At 43.3% G+C, this 10,889-nt stretch overlaps 1 pseudogene; it reads left to right on the top strand.

Annotated features, from left to right (window-relative positions):
* The first annotated feature begins 10,378 nt into the window (after positions 1–10,378).
* LOC116477413 (small ribosomal subunit protein eS6-like) overlaps positions 10,379–10,889 on the top strand; it is a 5,961-nt pseudogene continuing 5,450 nt past the window's right edge.

Consider the following 10,889-nt stretch of genomic DNA (forward strand, 5'->3'; position numbering starts at 1 on the left):
CCCTGCTCAGAATCATTCCTCCCTTTCTAGGCACTGCCAGCAGCTGGGACACTCCTAGCAGACTGCCCAGAGGCCATAGGTGATTGGTCTATGGATGAATCCTCATCCTGGCCTATCAGATCATTTTTTTAAAAACAGACTGGAATTTTGAACTACAGATGTAAATAGGGGGTTACGGGGCCTGAGGCTATTTGATGCAACCTCCTGTTTCTGCTTCCTGCTTACTCCAAAGGAAACCTACATCCTTCCGATTAATTTGTGCTTTGGGGTTTGCTGAAGCTGGCACAGGTCATTTTCTGCAACTCAGAGAGCCTTAATTAGTAAAATACTGAAGTTACAGGATAGTAAACCCAAAACACAAAGAATAGTAAACAGATATATCTACTTTCATATGTTTTCTATTTAATTTTTTTGATCTTGAAATCGTTGACTAACGGCACAAACCTGATTTTAAAGCAACCTTTCATTTTATGGATAAACATTAGCACATTAAAATGTGCCAGTAGCGGACTGGATGTGGTGGCTCACACCTGTAATCCCAGCACTTTGGGAGGCCAAGGCGGGCAGATCATTTGAGGTCAGGAGTTGGAGACCAGCCTGGCCAACATGGTGAAATCCCGTCTCTACTAAAAATACAAAAATTAGCCTGGCGTGGTGGTGCAGGCCTATAGTCCCAGCTAATCGGGAGGCTGAGGCAGGAGAATCGCTTAAACCGAGAAGGCAGAGGTTGCAATGAGCTGAGATTGTATCACTATACTCCAGCCTGGGCAACAGAGCAAGACTCTGTCTCAAAAGAAAAAAAAAAAAAAGTGCCAATGGGACCAAATCTTCCTAAGAGGGTCAGTGGACCTTTAAATAGCAAGACTTTGGTTGTTCTGAACTCCAAGAATATGGAGCTAAATAGCCAGAAAGATGCCAATGAAGCTGGCACAGCCGTTAGGATTTCTATTCAGTTCTGCATGTTCCTTTACTATCTATTATTTGGCTTGAAAAATCTAGGGCCCAGACTATAAGAAAGACAAAACAGAATGGAAGCTAAGATGGCCAGTTTTTATAGTAAAAAATCTATTCCAAGGGGATGGGTTGACACTTTCTCTGTTTGGAAATAGAGAAAAGTAAATTAAAGAAGAAAAAGCCACACGAGGTATTTTTTTTTTTTCCTGAACATATGTATTTAAAAATTTGTCACTGCATTTTGACTTATTCAAATTGTTTAATATGATATTTGTTGGTTATATTTTTAGTAAAATAGAATTAAAGGCAGTTTGTATTTTGGCAACCTATTTTGTTCTGGTATCTTGGAGAGTGGAGTGAGGGGAAGATGATCTGAGAAAATTCTGGCATGGGGAGAGATGAGGAATGGGAGTTCTTTTTCACCTTCTAGTGTTCTTGAGAATGCATCTCTTGGGGCTCAGGAAACAATACCCCAAATATGGCACTTTGGCCTGCTGAGTACTTTGATTTTTTTTGTTTGTTTTTTTGAGATGGAGTCTCACTCTGTCGCCCAGGCTGAAGTGCAGTGGTGTGATCTCGGCTTACTGCAACCTCCACCTCCCAAGTTCAAGTGATTCTCCTGCCTTGGCCTCCCAAGTAGCTGGTGTTACAGATGCCCACCACCAACACCCGGCTAATTTTTGTATTCTGAGTACTTTGAACTAAAGGAGATTGGAAATCCTCAGAGGCAGTTTAAGAAGCAAAGTCTCAGTGGCTCACGCCTGTAATCCCAGCACTTTGGGAGGCCGAGGCAGAAGGATCGCTTGAGCCTGGGAGTTCAAGACCAGACTGAGCAACATAGTGAGACCACATCTCTACAAAAATTTTTAAAAATAGCTGAATGGGGTGGCACATGCCTATAGTCCCAGCTACTTGGGAGGCTGAGGCAGAAGGATCACTTGAGCCCAGGAGGTTGAGGCTGCAGTAAGCCCTCATCACACCACTGAGCTCCAGCCTGGGAGACAGAGCAAGACCCTGTCTCAAAAACAAACAAAAAACCCCCCAAAACAAAGAAGCAAAGTGTTTCTCTGATCTTCTCCCACCTGCCTGTTTCCCATCCACCTTTCTTCCCTGAAGTGAGTCATAGAAACCATAATTCCTCTTCCCCACTTTGGGTCATAGAAATTAGAATCCCTCTCCCTGCAAAGTGAGCCATAACATCTAGAAAGGTTATTCTCTCCCTTCTCCCTCGAACACCCTCATTCCAGAGGGGTCCTGCCTCATACCCGGGAGGGAAGAATGCTGCACAGAGAGGCCAAGAAGAATCTGAACGGACAGGACTTGCTGGGTTTCGCTCCCCAGTCTCTGACTTTCATCCAATCACATTTCTACATGGCTGTCCATTCTTCGTCAAACCTAAGAATAAAAATAGAAAGTTTTTTGTGGGTCTTTTCTGAAGGCTCCTGTGTCATCACAAAATACTTTGATTAAATAAATGTGTTATGCTTTTCTCTTGCTAATCTGTCTTTTGTTATAGGAGTTTTGGCCATGATCCTTATGGTGGGTGAGACAAAGAACTTGGAAATGGCATACAAACAGATAGGACTACCTCCATTATCGTATGTAAGAATAGGAATTATGGGCCGGACATGGTGGCTCACACCTGTAATCCCAGCACTTTGGGAGGCCAAGGCCGGTGGATCGCCTGAGGTCAGGTGTTGGAGACCAGCCTGGCCAACATAGTGAAACCCCATCTCTACTAAAAATATAAAAAATTAGCTGGGCATGGTGATGGGCACCTGTAATCCTAGCTACTTGGGAGGCTGAGGCAGGAGAATTGAACCCAGGAGGCAGAAATTGCAGTGAGTCGAGATCGCGCCATTGCACTCCAGCCTGGGCGACAGAGCGAGACTCTGTCTCAAGAAAAAAAAAAAGGGTTATTAATTTTATTAATCACATGATGGAGGCTTTCTGGGGAGAACAGGGTGGCTCCCAAGCAAGTCCAAGCATGGCTTGAGAGAGCAGGGAAAGAAGACTGACTCTGCTTTTACTGTGATTAGAGGGTAGAGTTCTTACTTGGCCAAGGCTTGCATGATTTGAACTCACTTTCAGTGCCAAAGGAGGAAGCACTCAGGATTTCTTATCACCTCGCCCAGAGGTGGGGCAAGGAGAAGAAAGTTGGGAGGGGGCGGGGCTTGAAAACTGTCAGCAAACATCAAAAATGGAGTCAGACTATGAGAATAAAATAGTTGAAAAACCTCCTGTTTACTTTTTTTCTCTTTCTTTGAAATGGAGTCTCACTATGTTGCCCAGGCTAATTTTGGAACTCCTGGATTCATCTTTTCTACATTAAAAGATAATTTTCATTTATAAAGGGAACAAGTAGCTTAGTGTATTGTATTTAATTTTGGCCTCCAAGTTTGAAACACTGAACTGTCAATTAATGAGGTCTACACTACTGCTATGAGGCTTGAGACTTGTCTGTCCCTGGTTAGAATGTTTCACTAGGGAGGAGATTTCAGAATCTCTCTTGTTACTGTTAAATAGTAGCGGGCACATAGTAGACATGTTACAAATATTAAATGGATGGCTGGTGGATAAATGGATGGATGAGTTCAAGAGAGTTGCCACTAGATGGCACTGTTTATTTGGATCTGTGTTGCAAATTTTCACAAGCATCTGAACAGTCCAGGGGAAGGTGGTGGCTATTCTTCGGGATGACGTCAGCCACGTATGTCTGAATTCCCCTGATCCTGCCCCGTTATGGCTGCTCCTTCATCCCCCACCAGCCCTCAAGGGGGTTGAGAATCATGAAATTTTCTCCTGGGAAATAATCTCAGGTATTATCTATTCTATTGCAACTCCCCAAATTTTCAGGCTAACAAAATGGGGGGGGGGGGCAAGCCGTGAAGCACTGCAGTGGGAGTGTAGTAGCTGTCAGCAATTGATTTAGTTCAGATGTCTCAAACTTAGGAGCCAAAAATAACGATAATATGCTGAGCTATTTGTTCATTCAGAAAAAAACAAAAACCAAAAAACAAGAGTTTCCTGCAGCGGACTTAACACCTGCATCCTGCACCCACCATGATCCAGCCCCTGCAGTTACCATGCCCCTACCCCCCAACTTCCCCCGACTTCCATCTGTTGTAGCAGACCCAGAAGGTCCTTCCCTAGACTTACATCTAATATTTGTTTCACTCCCAGAAGCTGTAAGTATCCCTTGCTTTCTGCAAATCGACTAGGTCTGCCATTTTCATCCTTAAACCTGACCTCCTTCTCCATTTGGCCTCAGGCCCAGCTGACCTGGCCTTGTTTTCCTCATCATAAGTGACAGGTTTTTAAAATCTGAAACATTCTAGTTGCAAATCCCATTACTGCCTCCATAGAATCCAGTGGTTTTAATTTTATCTAATCCCAGCATTTAACAGCAACTGGGCAGCTCTGCTATATCCGGGCCTGTGGTAGTCTCATTATCATGCATTTTAGCAATTATTCAAAATGCACCTTTTCACATAAAGAAGAGTAAGTCCAAGTCCAATCTAGCCATAATTCATTCACTCATTCAGTAAGCATTTACTACATGTATATTACATAGAACCGGGTTCTGTCATTGTTTATAAAAATAAGGGATTTCCGCTCCCCAAAAGTAGACATGTAATCAGATAAAGTACAATCAAGTACATTAAATGCTTAGTAGTATAATGAAAATAAATAGCAGGGTCCTTTATTAGACTGAAATGAAATATTATTCTTCAATACAGACCACTGCAGCTCTGAGTTTTTATCTACAATATAAGAATGCTAAACTCTACCTCCCAGGCTAATATGAAAACTCAGAGTGAATGTGGATATATAAACATAAAATTTCCTCAGTACAGCTCTTGGCCTACAACAGGTGTTCAATAAGTACTGTTCCCTTCTTCTTCTCTATAATAAAGGTATAAACAAAATTTTGTGGGAACACAGAAGAGGAAGCTTGTAAGAGTTTTCTGAAAACTCTGCAATCTGAAGCACAGAAAAAGAAGAAAGTTGTAGGCAGGGGGCAAAGTAAATAGAGAGATGCATAAGCTGGGTCAGATCTGAGACAGAGTTAGTGCAAGAGGCTTAGTGGGAAGTAATGCGTATGAAAAATGAAAGAGACTGGAGAAGTGGTATTGAGTGGAAAAGCTCAGACAATGTTGCAGATCTGAGTCTCCACCCACCCAACAGAGAGCTCTGGAGCAATATTGCCTGTTAGAGGAGTCCTGCATTTTGCAGAAATATCCAGGCCCTGGTGCCCCTCCAGGAAGAACATGACCTTAGCTAAAAAGTGGCAGATTCTGGAGGTAGTAACAGCAGAGGCTGTCAGCTCACTGTATTCTGGGCAGTTGAGCAGCAAAATTTTTTCTTGAAAGGAGATCTGAGGGGCACACCTCTGTGTCTGCCACAGTATTTCGTTCTACTTCCTTCTGAGACTTATAGAGTGCTAGTATGTCCAGATGCTGTGCCAGGCACTTTTTTCATTTATTCTTGCAACAGCTCTTTGAGATGGATAAGATCCCCACGTTTCAGATAGGCAAAGTGTGTTTCAGTCTATACTCTTCCCCAGTTGCCTGCTTAAAACAACGTCAGTGGTGGTGGTTGTCTCAACCAGCAGAAGTTACTCCAGGGAGTGAACCTAACAAAAGATTTGGATGCAAGGAGACACAAGCTGAGGGTAAACTGGAACTGGCAGGTTCTAGTCAAAATAATAGTGACCACGATGGTTCAATACTCTTGAAAGAGGACTTGCAAAGATAATAATACATGGTTCAATTACCTATGGTGTAATTGGGATCACGTATTTCCCCTACTTGGAATTTTCCATGGCTTTCCATTTGTCTTAGTCACGTCAGGTTGCTCTAACAAATTGCCATAGACTCAGTGGCTTAAACAACAAACACCTGTTTCTCACAGCTTTCCGGGCCGGGAAGTCCAAGATGGAGGCGCTGGCGGGTCTGGAACTTGGTGAGGGCCAGCTTCTTGGTTTACAGATGTCTATCTGATTGTATCCTCACATGGCAGAAAGCAGGGAGAGAGGAAGCAAACTCTCTCCTTTATTTTCTTATAAGGCCGCTAATTCCCATTCATGAGGGCTCTACCCTCAAGACCTAATCACCTCCCAAAGGCCCCACCTCCTAATACCATCACAGTGGTGGTTAGGCCTTCAACATATGAATTTTGGGGAGCATAACATTCCTCTATAACACCATTGGACTCAGAATAAAGTGCTTTATCATGGCCTTCAAGGCTCTGCTTGACCTGGTCTTGCCTGAGCCTCTAACCCAGTGCTTCTCTTGTCCCCCAGGGGACATTTGGCAATGTCTAGGGCCTTTTTTGGTAGTCACAGCTTGGGGTGGAGCAGAGGAAGGTGTTACTGGCATCTAGCGGTACAGGCCAGGGATGCTGCTTAACATCCTACAATGCACAGGACAACCCTCGACAAATAACCGTCCAGCCCAAAATATCAGCAGTGCCGAGGCTGAAAAGCCCGGCTCCCTCCTCTCCTACTGCTTCTCTCTCCTCATTGACTCCACTCCAGCCGCTAGCTCAGTGCAGGCCTCGACTGCTAGAAGCTTGTCTTCCCAGCGCACCTCTCATGTTCACTCAGGTCTCAGCTCAGGTGCAACTTCCCCAGACGCAACTTCCCCAGACAGGAGGCTGGCAACCTGCTCAAGGCATGTTCCTCCCAACCTCTCCTATTCTCTTTGCTCCCATCCCCCTGATATCTTTCTCCATGACACCCACCATGATTCACAAATCCAGATTTATTTGAACTTTGTTGTGCTTCCTTCTTGCTGTACTATGAACTCCACACACTATATTTTCATCCATTGGTAGGTGCTAAGCATATTCTATGGGCTCAAAACATACTTGAGTGAATTAATAACATTTTCCAGAAAATGCCTTGGTATGGGGAAGCTAAATTCCAGATGCATTTAGAGGGAAATTTCATTGCAGTTTAGTTACAGTGTGGCATTTATCATTTATTTTATTACTGATTATCCAGATTTTTGGCCATCAGCATTTTTTCAGAGACTGCCTTATAATATTTGCTTTGCCATGGAGAACACCTCATTATTTCGATGGCCTTTGTTGCCCACCTGCCCACCCGCCTCCCATACTCCCCCTGACTACCCTGGCAGTCCTCCTGTTCCTCACAAGCACTAGGATCAGTCCCCTCTAGGGCCCCGCACTTGCTGTTCTCTCTGCCCCTAGACCTTCCCACATGGCTGACTTTTTTCGGATCTCAGCTCAAATATGAAATCTTCCTGGTTTACAGATGTCTTCCTGGTTTACAGAAAGCCCAGATGGGCTTTCCTGAGCATCTGTTTAGAATCATCACTGCTGTCTCCTTCCTATCCCACTGTCTTTTCTTTTGGAGCATATCCACTATTCACTTGTGCACTGTCTCCCCAACTACAATGTCTGCCTACCAAGGGCAGGACTTTGCCTGTCTTGTTCATGGCATCCCCAGCCCCCAGAATAGGGCCTCTGGTAAAGACTCTTGAGTGAAGAGTTCTGGAACACAGAGAAAGGTACACAGCAGGAGTGATAAGGATGAGCAACCTCTGTGCAGCAACAACTGTCCACCCTCTAAAAAGCTGCCTTCAGAAAGGAAGGGGCAAATGGTCCAATTTTCTCCAGTAAATGCTGCTACCATCTTCTCTGCTAGGAAGCGCTTTTTTTAAAAATTTAATTTAATTTAATTTAATTTAATTTGAGATGGAGTCTTGCTCTGTCGCCCAAGCTAGAGCGCAGTGGCATGATCTCGGCTCACTGTAACCTCTGTCTCCTGGGTTCAAGCGATTCTCCTGCCTCAGCCTCACAAGTGGCTGGGATTATAGGTGCCCACCACACCTGGCTAATTTTTGTATTTTGAGTAGAGACAGGGTTTCGTCATGTTGGCCAGGCTGGTCTTAAACTCCTGACCTCAGGTAATCCACCTGCCTCGGCCTCCCAAAATGCTGGGATTACAGGTGCAAGCCACTGCGCCCGGCCAGGAAGGGCTTCTTTTGAGCCCAACTTGGATGAATTTCTCATGTGTCCTGTGATATCTCACTGCCTGCTCAGCACACCACCTTGTTATTCTTACAGAAGGTGTGGTGCCAACAGCAGTGAGTGAGGCTACCCGAGCTTCTGGTGGGGAGGAATATTCTGGAAACAGAAGGACACAGCTAGAAGGAGTTACAACTGATCTTGTACTCTTGGTCGTAACTCTATTATAGTCTTAGGTCTGAGTCTCAGAACTATGAAACACTCTTAGGACATTCTTAATGTCCTTAGAAACTAAGAAAAACTTAGGAAGACTTGTCATATAAGGGAAGAGCCAAATTAATGATGTTCACAGTTCTGAATCATGTCAAACAGATAATCTTCATAGTGGCGTTTTACATTTTCTCACCATAAGATGAGGACAAAGATTCGCTGTACTGTTCAGTGCAGGGAATGCAATTGGAAAAAACAGGAGGATAAATCTTCTTCAGTACTTTCTAGTCTTAATAGGGCCGCATTTTCTTTTGTTACTAAATGTACAACGTCACATCTTCTATTCTTGTTGCCAGATGAATGTGATGTAGCACAATACTATCCTGTTAGCATTTCTATGTAAATATGAGTCAGTAGTATTATGCTGAGCTGGAGGTTAACTATAAAGTAATTAACCACAGGCCTGGCGCGGTGGCTCATGCCTGTAATCCCAGCACTTTGGGGGGACACAGTGTCTCACACCTGTAATCCTAGCACTTTGGAAGGCCAACGTGGGCGGATCACCTGAGTTCAGGAGTTTGAGATCAGTGGCCAACATGGCGAAACCCCATCTCTACTAAAAACACAAACATTTGCCGGGCACGGTGGGCACCTGTAATCCCAGCTACTTGGGAGGCTGAAGCAGGAGAATTTCTTGAACCCGGGAGGTGGAGGTTGCAGGGAGGTGGATGTTACAATGAGCCGAGATTGGCCACTGCACTCCAGCCTGGGTGACAGAGTGAGACTCTGTCTCCAAAAAAAACAAAAAAAAGTAATTAACCACAAAGACAATTACAGTTTACGTAGGTGTTTATGAGTCTGAGATGGTGGGAAAAGTTGACCTTTTTAAAAAAAAAACCTAACATTCCCTGAAATATCTTGACCTTTTAGAGCTGAACTACAATATATGGTTTCATACTTAAGATGAAATTATGCTCATATTAACATCAAAATATCTGGTTTATTTTTTGGACTTTCCTAGTCTTTGCAGTCATATTAACAAAACGAAAGAAAAGTAAAAAGTAAAAGTAAAAGTACCATGCAGCTATAGATTATGTTTGCGTTTTTTTTTTCCATTCTTTTTTAAATTTTATTTTTTTAAATTTTACTTCAAGTTCCAGGATACATATGCAGAATGTACAGGTTTGTTACATAGGTATACATGTGCCATGGTGGTTTGCTGCACCTGTCATCTAGGTTTTAAGCCCCGCATGCCTTAGGTATTTGTCCTAATGCTCTCCCTCCCCTTGACCCCCAACCCCCGACAGGCCCCGGGTATGACGTTCCCCTCCCTGTGTCCATGTGTTCTCATTTTTCAGCTCCCGCTTATGAGTGAGAACATGCGGTGTTTGGTTTTCTGTTCCTGTTTGGATTTTTTACTTTAAAACAACCCATACGAACCAAGCCGTCACTGTCAGATTTTGCTTTCTCACCACTAGAAGATGCTAACAACACCATTAAATGTTTCCAGTGTGACAAGCTATGAGAAGAAGCCCAGTGAGCTCATGGGGAAATATATTCATCTGTTTATTTTTGCCAAATTTACTGATAGTAGTTTGATTTGAAAAAATAACATATAGCAATCTGTTTCCTCTCTAATGGGAAGGCACATAATTATCCATTTTGTTATTAATATTCGGTCTAGAAAAGTGGTAAAAATAACGCATTAAAAAATACAATTATCTCTAGATTCAAGTATACAAAATAAACTGATACGTTCTCTTGGATTTAGTGACAATGCTTCTCGAAATTTGTACCAAGATAAAATATCAGACAAGTGACAAAAAATGAATGGATAAGATGTTCATCTCAACATTGTTTAAAGTACTATATAATGGCTATATTACATAACTTCATATAGTGGAACACTGTGGCCATAAAAATGATGGTGAAGATTGTGTTTATTGCCATGGAAAGCTATCCATGCAATATTATTGTTGTTATTATTTTAAATAGAGATGTGATCTTGCTGTGTTGCCCAGGCTGGAGCACAGTGGTGTGATCATAGCTCACTACAGCCTTAAACTCCTGGGCTCAAGCAGTCCTCCCCCTTCAGCCTCCTGAGTAGCTGAGACTATAGGCATGTGCTACCATGTCCGGCTGATGCCATATTATGAAGTTAAAAATGCAGGCTACAGCTCTTTTTCATGGTGGCTCGAAAGCGATCAGCTGCTTCAAGATGAAGCTGAACATCTCCTTCCCGGCGACTGGCTGCCAGAAACTCACTGAAGTGGACAATGAACACAAACTTCATACTTTTTATGAGAAGTGTATGGCCACAGAAGTTGCTGCTGATGCTCTGGGTAAAGAATAGAAGGGTTATGTGGTCTGAATCAGCTGTGGGAATGACAAACAAGGTTTCCCTATGAATCAGGGTGTCTTGACCCATGGCCATGTCCACCTGCTACTGAATAAAAGGCATTCCTGTTACAGACCAAGGAGAACTGGAAAAAGAAAGTGAAAAGCTGCACGTGGTTGCACTGTGGATGCCAATCTGAGCATTCTCAACTTGGTTATTGTAAAAAAAGGAGAGACGGATATTCCTGGACTGACTGATACTATGGTGCCTTGTCGAATCGGGCCCAAAAGAGCTAGCAGAATCTGCAAACTTTTCAGTCTTTCTGAAGATGATGATGTCCACCAGTGTGTTGTAAGAAAGCCTTTAAACAAAGAAGGTAAGAAATATAGGA

The sequence above is a fragment of the Hylobates moloch genome, unplaced genomic scaffold (assembly GCF_009828535.3).
Source record: "Hylobates moloch isolate HMO894 unplaced genomic scaffold, HMol_V3 SCAFFOLD_11, whole genome shotgun sequence".
NCBI classification, from domain to species: Eukaryota; Metazoa; Chordata; class Mammalia; order Primates; family Hylobatidae; genus Hylobates; species Hylobates moloch.